The sequence below is a fragment of the Catharus ustulatus genome, chromosome 9 (genome assembly GCF_009819885.2).
Source record: "Catharus ustulatus isolate bCatUst1 chromosome 9, bCatUst1.pri.v2, whole genome shotgun sequence".
Lineage (NCBI taxonomy): Eukaryota > Metazoa > Chordata > Aves > Passeriformes > Turdidae > Catharus > Catharus ustulatus.
The window spans coordinates 32,991,413-33,007,976 of NC_046229.1; the positions used below are offsets into that span (position 1 = coordinate 32,991,413).

Below are 16,564 nucleotides of genomic sequence, written 5' to 3' on the forward strand. Positions count from 1 at the left end.
TTGCCAGAGCTCTGAAAGTTCAAGACTGTCAGCTGAGTATGCCAGGCATGAAGAGCCAGAATCAGAAATGCAGAGATCTTCACCCATCCTGGCCACTTTATTTCTGGGTATAATTCAAGATTTTAAACATCATCTCCTGTTCCTTAATTATCTGACATCTCCCCATAGGAAAGATCCTATTCTTCCTATCTTCAACCAAGAAGTAAGATGTGCTGACTCATCTTTTCAAATGTACCTGAAAAACCCTCTCAGGGCAGGAGAAGTTACTCCTGGGCATTCAGGCTGGTACCAAGTCTCCTGTGCTCTCATCACATCTCAGCTGAGAGGATACATGAGTAACTTCCCCACCTGCTGGAGCACCTGAGTGGGTGAACAATGGCCCCAAAACTTACACCTGACAGAAACAGCACAGCTTGGCTTGTGAAATCTCAGCCATATTAAAAAACTACACGGAACTGACGGTCAGCAAAGGTTTTATAATCAGCACCCCTCTGGGTGTAAAGGAGTGGACACCTCAGTGACAGGCATGTCATAAGTGACAAGACCAGGAGTCTACTTTCAAAAAATGAGAGTACATCAGAGCATGCCAAGCCACTCAGATATAATTTAGCTTTACAAATGGGTTATTGAATGCTTAAAGTAAATAAGAAGAAAATTAAATCTGGACTTAAAACATCACCTTCCTCTTCTCACTTTGATGTAAAAAAAATTACATCTGGCCTTGTGCACAACCCCTGTTTTGCAGGCCTGTATGTACAAACCCAAGTGTTCATGTCCTTCTCTCTGTTCTTCTCCAGAGAGTCAGGTAATGGATGGATCATCAAAGCAGAAAAATTATTTTTTTAGCAAACAGAATTCCAAAATGAAAACTACAGCAGTTAGAAAAAGAAGTTGTTAGTGCAGCCAAAGGCTGTAAGGAGAGGCCCAAAAAGCAACATCTGCCAAAGAAGTATAGTCCAGAGATTCAGCTCATGAATGTTGGCTCTGCTTCCTGAAACAAAAAGGAAACAGGGGGAAAAAACAGTTTGGTCCCTGTTTGTTCCAAATAAATCTCAATAGGATTCACTTCCTTCTTTCTTAAGCTATGGTATTGTGCAGGAGGTACAAAAGACTGGAGCTTCTGAGAGGCTCTGAATTGTCTCCGAAATTTTTACTGAGGAGCATGGCAGTGCTTTCACCAAAGAAAGACAAACAGGACAAACACAGCCAGGCTATGGTGCAGTATTTCCTGCTTAACGCTTTCTTGGTTGTGAGAAACTACTCATATCAGTGCTACTGATTTTCTGCTTGGCAAGGAGGTACTCTGGGCAATGCAGGATGTAACAGAGGCAGAGCAACCACTTCCAGCTTCTCTGGCTTTGGGAGTATATCTGGAACAAATGGCACAGCAACATCTTCATTACACCTCTGCTCTCTTCTGCTATCCACCTGTAGCCACTATAAATGCTCTGCCAGTTTATCTGTGCACTGCACACTCCATCAGCAACCTGCTCCTGCTGTGGATACAATTTCAGACAAAGCTGTGCCCTGGCTGGGAGCCCAACCCCACCCTACAAAAATGCTGTTGGTCCTGCAGAACTGCCTGTACAGCAGGGTTCTTCCCAGCACTGCTGGGCAGGGAAGGATAACCATCTCCTCACTCTTGACAGAGCTGGTTAGGCTACAAGAAGCTTAGAATGTGGACACTGCTGAAATTAAAGCAGCCTGAAATAAAGTAAGCAAAAAAATGGCATAAAGCCATCTTTGTTCTGACCCTTTTTATTTCCATCAAGGACTGTTGTGACCAAACACCAGGTAAGCAGTCCACGGCCAGCTATGCCTTTAAAACATACTTCCATTACATTCCTGGATGCTACTCCAGCTCAACAAATATCCTGAGAAGTTTGCTCAGCTGATGTACAAGAAAAAAAGGGCAGAGGATGGTGCTGGAAAAGCAACAATGCAAGTCAAGGCACCCTAGTGCAACCTGGAGGCTTGTGGCTGTTTCTGCAATAGGAAAGAAATCTGTTTTGCTATGCAAATAAGATGCATAAATAAATAAATAAGAATAGAAGTGGGCTGGTAAAAAGCACCCAGACACCGGCCTCTTGGTTATCTTGCAGGTTGCTTAGCAACAGTCTAGCTGTAGCAGGGTGAAAGAGCATGAAATCAGCATCTTTTCAGCAAAAGACAAATTGAATGGAAATGTGCCTTTTCCTGGCAGCAGTGAAAGAAGTAACTGGTGAATCTGATCCTGTGGGTATCCTTTTGGAGGGGTTCCTGAGTGCAGAGATTGCTAATTAACATGGCTGAGAGGATTTGTCCTGCCAGGAAACTGATAAATTCCAGAGCACACCTGGGAAACCAGTAATTCAATCTTGATTTAAAAGATGTCTGTTACAGTCACCTCTTGGGTTAATTACTTATTAACCATCTTAAATAGCTCATACCCAATTCTGTCGGACTCCCCTGGCTATGTTAGTGCCAGCTGACCATAGAGCATGTGTTCAGTGGCAGTTACCTAAAATACTTCCCCAGCACTGCATGTTCAGGTTTTATCTCCATGCCATCTGTGCATTCACTAAAGGAATGTGCACTCCTGTGAATCTTTAAGTAGCAGAATCTCAGTAACACATACCCACTTATTCTGGCCAGGTAATTCCTCTGAACCCGACTGCTTCTCCAGCCTTCTGGAACAACCTCATATGGGCACAGAAGAGAATCATTATCTAGACAGCACCTACTAGAGAGAACTGAGCTATGAGAGCAGCAAGAACAACATGTGGACATTTTGTGGAGGACTTAAATGAGAGTTCTGAATGAAAGATTTTTCTGGGTCACCAAATATGGGGCTAGAGTATATCAGTTGATTGTTTTCCACTGCTAAATGCAGCTGGATCTTGGCAGCAAGGCACAGGCAGGGACCTGTGTGGCACATGATCCACTTAGAGGTGATGTGGGATGGTGGTCAGGTCAGCAGAGGGGCTAAGTGGCTTGTCCAGGAATCCAACAGGAGGAGCAAAGGGAAAACACACCCTTGCTCCTTGCTTTAAACACACAAAGTAGTGATAACTCATTTTACTCCTTATTTACAGATAACTTATAATTGTGTGGCACTTCAGCAACAGTGAAAACCGTCTGAGGATTACCAGTGAACCAACTTTACTTGGAGCAGGGAAATTTCTCACCTGCATTTTATCCTTCTAATTGCCCCATCACAGCACTTAATCTTTCCTGTGATGGGGTGGAGTGTTTAGAAGCTATTCCCAGTTCCATATGCACGACATTACACAGTATTGAGCAGGATGGCTGCCTTCATTCCTTACAACTTTAAAAACTACTTCTGTGACTTTGGGAGCTGCACAAAATAATGCATTTTGCAATGTTTTGTTTCCTTCTTTGTCTGGACTGAAAGGAAGGCCAACTGTGGCTCAATGAGTGAACATTTAGATGAGATACCGTCCATTTCCTTAATGAGCCTATTAAGTGACTTATCAAAGGTGGAATGACCAGTCTCAGAAGGGAGAGACACAGAGATAACTGACTGCACTGAGATATTCCTAGTGCACACAAACAACCTATATGCTGCAAGAGTTAATTGGGAATAATGTGATTCTGGTGCTAGAGAAGTACACAGATAGAAAATACCTTGGCAATTCTCTTTTTTGCAGGCTGGAGTTGTCTGTGCCTGAGCTCTCAGCTACAGCTTTTCCTTCTCTGAACGAGGCATGACAAAATCCTGCTGTGAAACATCTGTCTCTGGGGTATTTGCAGAGTCAAGCACCTGGTGTCCTCCCTGAGCCTGAGCAAAATCCGTGACTGAAGGTGGAGAGTCTTGGTTTAGGTCACAAGAACCAAAGACCATATCAAAATTCAAATGGAATTTTATTCTCTACTTACCTAAATGGGCCCTTGAAGGTGTGCATGCCAGGATTTAACCTCTCCAAAGAGATTAAAAAGTAATGCTATATTAACACAAATACACCAGGCATGCAGGAACCAGCTCACATCACTCTTCACCACACCAGATGTTATTTACAAGGTTAACTATGATTGACTGTTGTACATGTTCCAGAATCTTGTGTTCTGAATGTGTATTAAGAATGGAGCAAGGGAAGCAGGAAGAATAGCATCAATAATGCTCAGGAGACTGAAAGAGAAGATGTACTAAAACACATGCCTATTTCTCCTGAAATGTCACTTTATGTCAACTGCCATGGTTTCCAGACTGTCAAAATTGAATTATATTCTAATTACAGCCTATTTGGACAAGGTCACAAGAATAAAAGCTTAGTACTTTCCTTCATTACAGATGCTGTATATTTCTTACACTCCTGGAGCAGACAAGCCTCCTTTTCTAATGGCAAGAAATTTTGCCTTCAGCATAAAATGCTGGTTTAAGTTAATTAGTCCAAGGTGAGGCATATAAAAAAAATAAAAGACATCATTACTGATCCTGCTGAGAAGCATCCCAGAGCAGAGACGTCTATATTCTCTTCCTAATCCTTACAAATCACTTTATATCATAACAGCAATAAAAAGGAAACAAACACAAAATCCAGACCTTACAACAGGTGTTTGTTTTACTTGAGCTCTCATTACTGAGTACAGATGTGCAAAACTGCTTGCATCAGTGACTTGAACATTTCTCAGTTTTTTTCACCTTTCCAGCAGTTTTTCCCCAAATTCTTATGACAGTATATAATCTTCTATAATATTCTTGCATGATGGATCAAAGGTTGAAAATCCAAAAGTCATACAGGGAAATAGTTCTGTAGTTTAAACAAGGACCCTGCAAACACTGTGTGGTACAGTCCTTCTGCCAAACAGAATCATTACTGACATTTTGTGGATGTCACAATAAAGAAAGATTAAAGGAAAATAGAGAGGAGCTCTTGGCTGTTCCCAAGGGAGCCTGGGTTCCCAAGAAGCCCAGGCATTAGCTCCCAACCCACTGCTGGATCTAAAATGTGCTGCTCCTTTCCATTAGAGACTCAGCTATCAGAGGAGATGGTGCTTGATGTAGAGAGAGATGGATGAGAGCAGAGAAACATGAGATGGGCTCTGGTATGGCCCACAACCAGCCATGCTCCCAATTCCCCTCAGCAATTAGTGCTGCACCTGGGATGAGCATTTTCACTCCAGGCTGGGAGTTCCTCTGCTGTCAGAAAGCAGGGGTGGAGGTTTTCCAGGGTCACCAAATCCAAGGAGCACCTTCTTCTCCTTTACACCCCTGGCCCTGACCAGAAGTGTTTTTATCAAGTCTTGAAACGCTTGGATTTGTCATGTTGGCTGGAGAAGATGGCTCTAGTGCATATTGGGACAAAAGAAAAAAACACATGGCTAAACCAGATCCCCCTTGGCTAGAGAGTCATTGCCTTTGTAGAACCCCTTGTCAGAATTCTGGGAAACACAAACTGTGCCAAGGAAGATGCTTCTTTCCTACCATGTCCTTCCTCCTGCAAAAGGAACATGCCCTGCGCTTCATATTGTGCTTAGAAAAGGGAAAAACTAAGCAAGTTCTCTTGAAGGAAGTTCATTACAACCCAAACCTACATTTCACTTTGAAATTCAAGAAAAATAAGGGCCAAATTTGCCACAGAGTTTCCTGCTGCTACTTAAACCAACAAGATTTGTGTCCATATAAGCTTGTCTTAGTATGACAGTCTGGCCAATCAGCTGGAATGAAGAAAACTGTGCTGCCATCTGTATTCTCTGGCATCAAATACAGCTCATTTCAGTGAGAGAAATCCCTTTCACTATTGCCTCATGAGGAAAGACATCACACTGTTTTCAGGACTATTTTTCATTTGAAAGTAACACAGTGGTGACAAGGTGATAGAATTTTTTCCCCACTTCTGACAGGTCTGGTAGATTGCAAAATCATCAAAAGGAGCAGTCCGACAATAAAGTTTTTGTGTGTCATCGACAGTGGGAAAAGATATAAGCCCGAAAGCAGTTTCTCAGACTGCAAAAGCATTATTCAATCCAGCTGCTTGCAACAGATGCCTTGGGATGCGCAGGAACAAGTGGAACATGGCATCCTCATTAGGCAGTTAGGAAGCAAAGCCCTGATTCCTTTTCCAGTTTTTCCCACTGCTCTTGACTGGATGAAATAGAATCAATATTCCCTGCTGTGTAAAAAGGGAGAGTCCCAGGTGGCACATGCAGGTGGCTCACTCAGACTACCATGAAATAGCTCATCGCAACGATGCATGATAAGGGCATTGATTTTGTGCTCTAAACTACAGTTAACCAAAGGATTTCTGAGATTAAAAAGGAGCTGCTCAGACAGCTGCTTGACTCTATGAAGAACTTCAGCTATAGTTTAACTTTCTTACCCCCACAGGTCGATGCATTAAGCTCTGAGCCTCTTCAAGTTACGTCAGCCACAGTGTGTATGTATGCGTGATAGTGAATGTACATCTGTATTTCTTACACAGGTAAAGAGTGAGAAGTGCCCTCCAGTGCCATGTGCAGCTTCACCCGAGCTGGGGGACTGCTGCAGCAGATTTTGCAACTCTGTTGTCACAGTAACTGAGAGATATAAGCTGACACTCTGGCCCCCAAGCCATGTGTGCAAACTGAATTAATGCCTAGACTTCCAGATTTAGGAGATTATTTATTAACAAAGAATCAACAAATGGTTTGGGCTGGAAGGGACCTTAAAGCCCATCTTGTTTCAATCCTGTGCCATGGGCAGGGACACCTTCCACTAGCCCAGGTTGCTCCAAGCCCCATTCAGCCTGGCCTTGAACACTTCTAGAGATGGGGCATCCACAAGTTTTCTGGGCAACCTGTTCCAAGGGCCTCACCACCATCACATGCAAAAATTCCTTCCCAATATCCAATCCAAATCTACTCTGAGTTTGAAGCCACCACCTCTTTGTCTTGTCACTCCATGCCCTTGTAAACAGTTTCTCTCCAGATTTCTGCATCTGTACTAATTATTATGATATTAATAACTTGAAGATGAGATTTTCTGTTTTTTCATTACTTCTGACTAACTTGCAGAATGAAATTTTGGTTCAAGATTATTGTCTAGGAAATTGCATTAATTTATTTAGCAAAGGAAGTTGAAAGAATAACAGACAGATAGGGCAACACAATGAGGTCCTATCCTCATCTGCTGCTTGAACAACTAGATAGAACAATGAGGTACCAGCCAGATCCAATCTACTTGTGCCCAAACATAACCATACTTAACAATACAAACAATGTAACACTATGTTAATCATACCACTTAATCTCCACAAGAGAAAAAAGACTACAATACACTAAAAATTAACAGTAGGAAATCAGAGAATCCTGAAGCAAAGCAATCAGGAGGTCCTAAAAATATTAATACTGCCCTTATAAAATACCCAGCTACAGTCCTGCTCCAGTAGCTACACACTGCTTAGAGAATAGCCAAGTAACTACTTGCTGAATTTGATTTCAATGTCAGCAATGCCAAAAACAAAGCCTGGGGTTTGTAATGGCAAGTTATTAATAAGACCTTCAGCTCGAAAAGCAGCTGACCCCACAGAGCTCTGCATTTATGAAATGCAGTCACTGTCTTCTATACTTAGTTTTGTTTGCCCCCTCATTTTCAAAGCAGAGAAATAAATCCAAGTGCAGGTGCCTGAGAAATCAAACACTATCAAAAATACAGGAAGACAGTGCCCCCAATGCCTCTTCTGTTTATTTGCAAGAGCCCTGGGGGAAATAAGGGAAAATTGTAAGACTTTGCCTTTTCTTTTCCTTCTCCTCCCAATTATTTTTACAAGTTTAGCTCTAGGTCTCAGCATAACAGAGTGCTTCAGAATTTGTCATCTATTTAATTTGTCAGAAGCAAAATTAACCCAATGTCCCATCCCAACTGTTCTCTGTGCTACACTGAGAGTGAATCACTGTTTTTTCCCACCGAGTCACTGTGTGTATTAGCCATTAGCTCAGGATTAACGGAGCATTCTGCAACAGAGTACCATAGAATGGAATCACAGAATAGTTTGGGTAGGGAGGGACCTTAAATCTCGTCTTGTTCCACCCCTCTGCCATAGACAGGGACACCTTCCACTACACCAGGTTCCTCCAAGCCCTGTCCAGCCTGGCCTTGAACACTTCCAGGGATGGGACAGCCACAGCTTCTCTGGGTAACCACACCAAACCCCACCCCTGGCTGTTTCCAAAAAACATCTATTTTTTTTTTATTCTATAACATCTGCAGGAATAAAATAACCACAGCATTTCTGAGAAGAACACATACCATAATGGCTGATCAAAAAAGACAAAGACAGCTTGATTTTTTCCCCCAAAATGCAATCACTTCCCAATGCATGTATTTTAAGACTCCTAGACTTAAGAAATAAAAGATAATTCTCTGTGGGTGCCCTGAACTCCCAGTAGACAACAGAGCTCCCTCTGTCATTCAGAGGAGAGAATTCAGAGTCATTTTTCAGGGTCACAGACACCACCAAAACTTTGCCTTGGTCCCAGTGTCTTTTGTATATGAAGAAACATTTCCTCAGAATTACTATGCTGGTTACTGCCAAGCTGCTACCTGCTCCCTCAGACCTGACTGCCTTAAAGATATCCAAGAGAAGCCCAGAGGAATTTCCACCTCCAGGGAAGACTTAGCCATCCTAAGTCTCAACAGTTTTGTTGCTGCTTAAGGAACGCTTCCTTGCCAGCATAAACATGAGGCACAGAGTTTGTTTCCAGGTATGTCTGCATCTGTACTTTTACCTACATCTTTCTCTACAAAACATAAAATCCTGTGGGTTTGTCCTTTTAATTATGATTTGTAAGTGCTGATGCTGGGATATGTTTTTTCCTCTACAGCCTCTTACGCATCACTGAAGTGTCTTTTTAAAAAGGACACTATCTTACTGGGAGAATAAGAGGTGCTGCAAACCTGCTAGGCACCATCATCACAGCTTTCTTCATAATCAAATTCAGCATTCCTTGGGAAAATCAGTTACTGGGTTTGTTTTTTCCAAAGGAAGAGAGAGTTGAGACCTTTTCCTCTAAAAAACCAGTATGAGCACTGTGCTGTCAATAGAAACTCTCAACACTGCTACTGCTCAACATGCAGACCACTGCAAGTAGAGAACTTCTTATGAGATATTTTAATGTGTCACCTCACAGGGGGTGAGTCAACACTCCAGCCAATCTGCATCTGGGATTCAAGTTCAGCTTGGGAAAAAGGTTCACTTCCTCTTACTTCTAGAGCTGAGTTATTTTAGACACATTTTGGCAAAGATGCCAAAAGACAAAGCTGTCAAACAGTGTGACTCCTTGCCACCTTCATCTCCTGCTGTCTGTACTATTTTCAGAATCAAGGATGGAAAGCAGCTGTTATTCATCCACAGGGAAAGCGCCAGATTCAAGAAGCTCAACTCAGAAGGCCTTCTGAGGATTCTTTCCTGCTTCCATCTGGAACAGACACATCTGCTGTCATACTGAAAAGCCCTGACTCCCGATGGCACCAAGGTCAACAAAATGGATTTAGGTGGTGTGCTGAACCATGGAGCAGCTTTCAGATTCCCTCCTTACCTTGCTGAATGAAACCACGAAAATTTGGGCAAAGTGATTCAACTGCTGGAGATAGAGACAATAAATGTTTGTATCAACTTTTCCACCTCAAACTTTTACAGTTCTTTGAAGACCCTTACCTGCAATACTGCTCTGGTTAATACCACTGCTCACAAGTACATATGTCAACTAGTGACTAATACAAAGACACCAAAATATTTGTACTCAGGCAGCAGAACTACTTAAATTGTTAAAATGTGATCATACTTAACTACTACTACTAAAATTATATTCCTTTCCCATTGATAAAGAATTAATGACATACCTGATGTCCCTTACAATACCAACTCAGTGCAAATGAAAAAACTCAAACACCCAAACAAAATAAAATAACTGAGTTTTACTAATGTAATGTGTTGAGAAGGATCAATCAGGAAAACCTTATAAATATGATTGCCTGGCAAAAGATTTTGAGAATATGGAAACCATAAGCAAGATTGAAATGAAAGCCATCTTTGAGATACCAAATCTTAGTTACTAAATAACTAGAAGACAATAGGATGGCTGGCCAAAACTAATTCCCCCCTTGATAGAACAATGCCTTCTGTTGGAGTGCAGGTCCAAAGGTCAGAGAAGACCCTGCTAGCTTGGCAGAAGGTGTCCAAAGAGTAGTTTAAAGTATAATATAGTATGGTAATGTAATGATTCTTACAGGCTGTATATAAATGCTATAGGATTTGTATCTTGTATTAGATTGCTTAGTGGAAATTAGAATATTCAACACAGAAGGAGATTTATTGTATTGTAACAGGAACCTAGCTCTTTCAGCTCTTGCTCTTACTCTTACTCCTAGCCCTTACCTTTTACCTCTTACTTCCCTCTCTTACCATCCTCTTAGCCCTTGCTCTATTACTCTTTGCTTTCTTACTGCCCTGCTCTGAGCTGTGGCTGGCAGCTCCAAGCAGGGCCCTTTCACCCACGCCCTTTTGCAACAAACCACAAGTTTCAAGACCTGGCTTTAGAGATCTCTCTGTCTGTCCCAACCGTCCAGCCTGCTGCCCATCGCCTCATACAGTCTCCTACAGTAATGCTTAAACACCATGAAAATATAGCTTTACTACTGGGCAACATGCCTGCTCACTGGCATATTAAATACGTATTATAAGTTAAAATTAACAAACATTTCGAGCTGAAACTGTTGTTTCGAATTATCAGCATTTCTTTCTACAGTGTTAACATTTATTATCAATATTACAATAAGTCCAGCTCCACTGCAGGCACTTTAATCTGATTTCCAGGTGTTAGCTCAGTATGGTGCCCCACACGACAAAGCTGAGCAGAAAGAAGGAAGCTGAAGCTGCAAACAGGACAGGCACTGAAAAGCATGACCCTTATCACCAGGACAAGTGGATCTGCACTTCAGAGATAATAGCGCAGACATAATAAGGGGAATTGATCACTGGCTTTTAATAATAAATTACATACAAGCATGGTGGGGTTTTCTATAGATCTAAACCAAACCCTTTTCATTTGGTTTGGCCTTTTCTTAAGAAGTTGATAAATGAGCAATTTTTAATCTGTCCTTTATATTGTAAGATTACATAGATACAACACTGGTAGAACCAATGCTTTTGCAGTTTCAGGGCCTTTCTGCAGTTACCTCCTTTGCTTTTCTGTTGCATTTGTGTTGTCTTCCCCCAATAGCAAGACCTCCAAGTATCTGGATAAATACACACATACAGAGATAAGCACAGAGAGAGAGAATGCTCTAGAGAGAAGAGAGAGAGCAAACCAGCTATTTTTATTCCTACCCATTGAAACTCACATAAATCAATATGTGAGTTAAACCATGCCTGTTAAAAATCATGTCCAGACAGAAGATCAACAGACATGTGAAGCAAGTAATTCATCCACATCAGCAAGGTGTGAGCTTCAAATTACCATTTTGAAGTGAAAATATTTAACTGGCCACATTATAAAGTAAACTTGCTTTAAATGTCACAAAGAAACAATTCTGAAATGAGAACAAGCTCAGAACAGCTCCTGCTACTGTAGGCAGTTCTCCTTGACTCCGCTATTATCCTCGGCCTAGTGTCAGCTCCAGTTGTGCGTGCACCCAGCCTGTGTCAGTACAGTGAGAGGTGACAAAAATGTGTCTGTTTGCTTTGCATTGGCAAAGGCACCGTTTTTATTCAGGGTCATTTGCTGGTCTCACTGAAGGTGCTGAGAGCAGCAACCTCGTAATGCTGCTGGGGGGCCCAATATCGTCCAGAAGGGGGATTTACATGGTTGGGAAGAAGCTTCTCTCAGGAGTTCAGTATTTGAGATCTTTCCTGCTACTGAGGATGGTGAAAGATGAGACCAGGTGTCACTATAGTGCCTGAGCCAGGTAACAGAAGGTCACTACAGATGCTGCCCTATGACAGAACAACCTTCCCTAGAGGTTCCTGTGTATCTCATCCCACGCGTTCACCTCACCTTCCCTGGGCATAAGGGATGACATCCCACCTATCCTTGGTAATTCCGAGGACATCCCCACCTATTTATCTGGTACACTCAACCTCATGGCATTTCCAGAGCTGCAATGTAACACTTTCTGAACGTCAGCTCTGCTCAGTTTCCAAATGCCACAGGACAGTCACAGAGAAATAGGCACAACTCCCAGAATTCACTTGAAAACTGAAAATCCAGAAAATTTTCATATGGAGTAGATCTCCCAGTGAGACCTTCTCCAGTTCCACACCTAACCTGCCTGATGTCAGGTGTAAGAACAGAGGTGATTAAAATCACCTCTATTAAAATCCAAGGCTGTTATCACTTCTTTACGTCTTTAGGACACACACAGGTCTGTGCAAGAGAAACTGCAAGAAGACACAAAAGGCAACTGAGGCAGATGTTCTAAACATGAAGAATTTGTCAGATGTTTTCATCATCATCATCATCAGAATTAACCCTCATGAAATCTAGCAGTCTTACTTCATTCATTAATTATGAAACTGTGCTTCCAGAGACATACAACTTCTGAAAACTCTTGCAAAGACAGAAAAATTAGGAAAGTAAAAAAAAAAAAAAAGTCCCCAAAGCATAAGCATAAAAATCCTTCTGTGATTACAAATCCATGCTCTATGATTTCTTAGGTCGTATTATGTCACAGTATGAATTAGTTCAAAATGCTCTTTAACAACGGAATATGACCCAACAAGCTCTGTAGGAAAACACTACTGTTAATTCTAATTCCACTGACATTCTCAGTGATTTCCTTACTGATAAATGACTGAAGTCCAGACCTCATGAATAACCACCAAAAATAGTTCTTAATTCAAAAAAGACATTCTCTAGCACATTCTATACAGAAATTTCATTTAATAGTAGCTTTTTTCTTTGTATTTGCAGATCGACTCTTGAGAAAAAGACAGATACCAATCCTTCTTAAAAAAAAAAAGCAATATGAGAGAATTATTTCCAACACAGCACTTTCAAAATCCAAGGGTTCCATCCTGAACTCAACTGAAAAGTTGTGAAATTAAGGGGAAAACAACACTGAGTAGCTTCTCATTCTGTAGGACGAGAAGTAGCTCAGCCAAAGCACGAGGAGACAGTAAGCAAGGAGAGGTGGATTTTTATTACATTTAAACTCCTGTTTTGTTTTACAGTAATGTGGGAACAAAATTAAAAGAAACACTGTAAAACATACTGTTCACTATGAAGCCTGGTCACAACACAATTCTGTTTTCAAGTTTTTATGCCTCTGTAATTAGCTGAGAAATCTGAAGAAAATCCTCCATTAACTTACTGTGTGATACTTGCTCTAAAGCCATCTACTATTAAGTCTGCAAGTACTAATACAGCTCACAAGCAGTGGAAATACACAGGGTGGCTCTTTCATACAGCAAATAAAAGCAGTTTAAGGGTCTGGTTTGGCTTTTTTTTAACAGAACAAGTTCTGCTGCATTCAACAAGACAGACAACTCCTCTTCATACAACCTCTGTGTTCCCTGGGACTCTACCACTGATGATGATCATGACTAAAATCTCCTGATTGTTATAGGCCAGTTAGCCTGACCTCAGTACCAGGTAAGGTTATGGAACAGTTTATACTGAGTGCCATCACACAGCACTTAGAGGATGGCCAGGGTGTCAGACCCAGCCAGAATGGGTTTAGGAGCAGTAAGGTCATGTTTGATCAACCTGATCTCCTTTTATGACCAGGTGATCCACCTGGAGGATGCAGGAAAGGCTGTGGATGTTGTGTACCTGGACATCAGCAAGGTCTTTGACACTCTCTCCCACAGCAAACTCCTAGAAAAGCTGGCAGCCCGTGGCTTGGACAGGAACACTCTGTGCTGGGTTAAAAACTGGCTGGATGGCCGGGCCCAGAGAGGGGTGGTGAATGGTGCTGCATCCAGTTGGGAATATGTCACCATTGGTGTCCCCCAGGGGTCTGTGCTGGGGCCAGTTCTGTTCAATAATTTTATTGACAACATGGATGAGGGTATGGAGTCTTTTATTAGTAAATTTACAGACACACTGAGCTGGGAGCATGTGTCAATCTGCTGGAAGGTAGGAGGGCTCTGCAGAGAGACCTGGAGTGTTTGGATGGATGGGCAGAGCCCAGTAAGATGAAGTTTAATAAATCCAAGTGTCGAGTCCTGCATTTGGCCACAATAACTCCCTGCAATGTTATAGGCTGGGGATGGTGTGGCTGGACAGTGCCCAGGCAGGAAGGGACCTGGGGGTGCTGGTCGACAGTTGACTGAACATGAGCCAGCCGTGTACCCTGGTGGACAAAAAGCCCAATGGTCTCTGGCCTGGATCAGGAAAAGTGTGGCCAGTAGGAGCAGGGAGGTCATTCTTTCCCTGTACTCCGCACTGGTGAGGCCACACCTTGAGTGCTGTGACCAGTTCTGGGCCAGTTTAGGAAGGACCTTGAGACACTTGAGCACATCCAGAGGAGGTCAACAAGGCTGGGGAGGGGCTTGGAACACAAACCATGTGAGGAATGACTGAGGGAGCTGCGGTTGTTCAGCCTGGAGAAAAGGAGACTCAGGGGTGACTTTATCATTCTCTACAACTCCCTGGAAGGTGGTTGCAGTCAGGTGGGGGTTGGTCTCTTTCACCAGGCAGCAACCAAAAGAACCAGAGGACACACTCTTAAGCTGGGCCGGGGAGATATAGGTTGGATATTAAGAAGTTGTTTTTCACAGAAAGAGCGATAAAGTACTGGAATGGTCTGCCCGGGGAGGTGGTAGAGTCACCATCCCTGGATGTGTTTCAAAAAAGACTGGATGAGGCACTTCGTGCCATGATCTAGTGGAGATGTTAGGGCATGGGTTGGACTCGATCTTGAAGGTCTCTTCCAACCCAGTGATTCTGTGAATTCTGTGTAAATTCTGTGAAACTGCAGCCTTGTACTCACAAACAGTCTCTTTCAGCAGCAGAGTTGAAATTCAAGTACAATTTTACTAAAACGTTTGCACAGATCTTCTTTCCCTTGGCTGGAATAAACATTCAGATGGTCAGACCTATTTTTTCATAAGATCAGTGTTTTAACCAGAAGGGAAAAAGGCCTTGCTCAATAAACGATCAAATTAAAGAGAAAAAGGGAAATTAACAAATATATTGAGAGAGAGAAAAAGAGGCAAAGTGTTGGAGGAGCATTCTTCCTAGTGGGATGTTCTTCGTGCATCACTGGGCCACACCAAACATGCACTTCTCATCAGAGCTCACATTCCAAGAAATGACAAAAACACTTTTTCTCCAAGATCAAACATTAAGCCCCTACACAGCGATATTCCAACAAAAAAAAAAAAATCCTGGACCTTTCAAATGACCACTTTATGAACCTCTGCAGCCATTTTAAACAGGTTTCCATCCTCAACAGTTTACAGTCATGCTTCTCTAATTTGGTTCAAATGCCATACTCATAGTCAATATGCTCCGAATAGCCTGACTTCTGACAACAGAATCTTGAGTAGTGTAGAATATATAAACATATTCTGTCTTGATAAGCTTGATACACAAACAAAACTCATTTCTACCCCAACTTAAATGTATTATACACAGCACTCAGCAGATAAACAGCTTCTAAACGAAACAAGTAATATATGATCTTTGTTTGCATAATTATCATACAGTGATTACAGTAATTTCACGATTACAAGCCGCACCGTTTTGACTAAAATTTTGCTCCCACACTGGAAATGCGGCTTACATTCAGGAGCGACTAATATGTGAATAAATTTCTGACATTTCCAATCCCGAAGTGCAAACTGAGGTGCCGAGTCGAGCAACCTGCCAGTAAAACCCAGCTTTACCCGATTGTTACACTTTGGTTACTCTGTTGCGCCGCGGGTGGAGCCGGGTTCCATGCAGGCAGCGCGGGGGGTGGGGGAGGCGAGGGGTTCCCTCCTGCTGGCCCCATAGCTCGGGGAGAGATGGGGGCTCCCTCCTGCTGGCCCCAGGGCTCGGGGGGAGGCAGGGGGCTCCCGTCCCCTCCTGCCGCTGCCGCTGTGGGTGTCAGCGGGCTCCATCCCCGCCTCCCACCACCGCCACAGGTGCCAGCGGGCTCCGTGCCCCCCTGCCACCACGGCGCAGCGCCGGGCCGGGACGAGCGAGCCCAGTAGCAGCGACGGCCGGCCCCGAGCGGCCCCGCCGAGCGGTAGCGCCGAGTTGGGCCACCTGGCCCTGTCGGCAGCCCCGAGCCCTCACAGCCCGAGCCGAGCCAGTAAACCCCGCCATGCCGTGGTTCTGTTACTATTTGGCAACTTTGTTGCACGCGGGTCCTCCCTGCGAACGACAGAGTGGCTTATAATTGGGTGCGACTTGTGTATGGACAAAGAACGAAATGTTTGCCAACACCCGGTGATGCAGCTTATAGTCAGTGCGGCTTGTAATCATGAAATTACTGTAATTGGTTTACTGCAATCACTGTTTATAAAACAAATAATTAATTAGTGAGTTCTGATAATTGTTGATAATGCACCATTTTTCCGTTTTAATTATTAGCTTGCACCCAAGCAGACAAAGAGAGAAAAGGTCACAGATTCACCTTTAAAGACACAAAGTGCCC

General features: G+C 42.9%; 1 protein-coding gene across 3 annotated transcripts in view; it reads right to left on the reverse strand.

Moving 5' to 3' along the window:
* The window catches only part of RABGAP1L (RAB GTPase activating protein 1 like), a 298,612-nt gene that overhangs the window by 51,384 nt on the left and 230,664 nt on the right, over nucleotides 1-16,564 (reverse strand). The gene's annotated exons all lie outside the window — the stretch shown is intronic.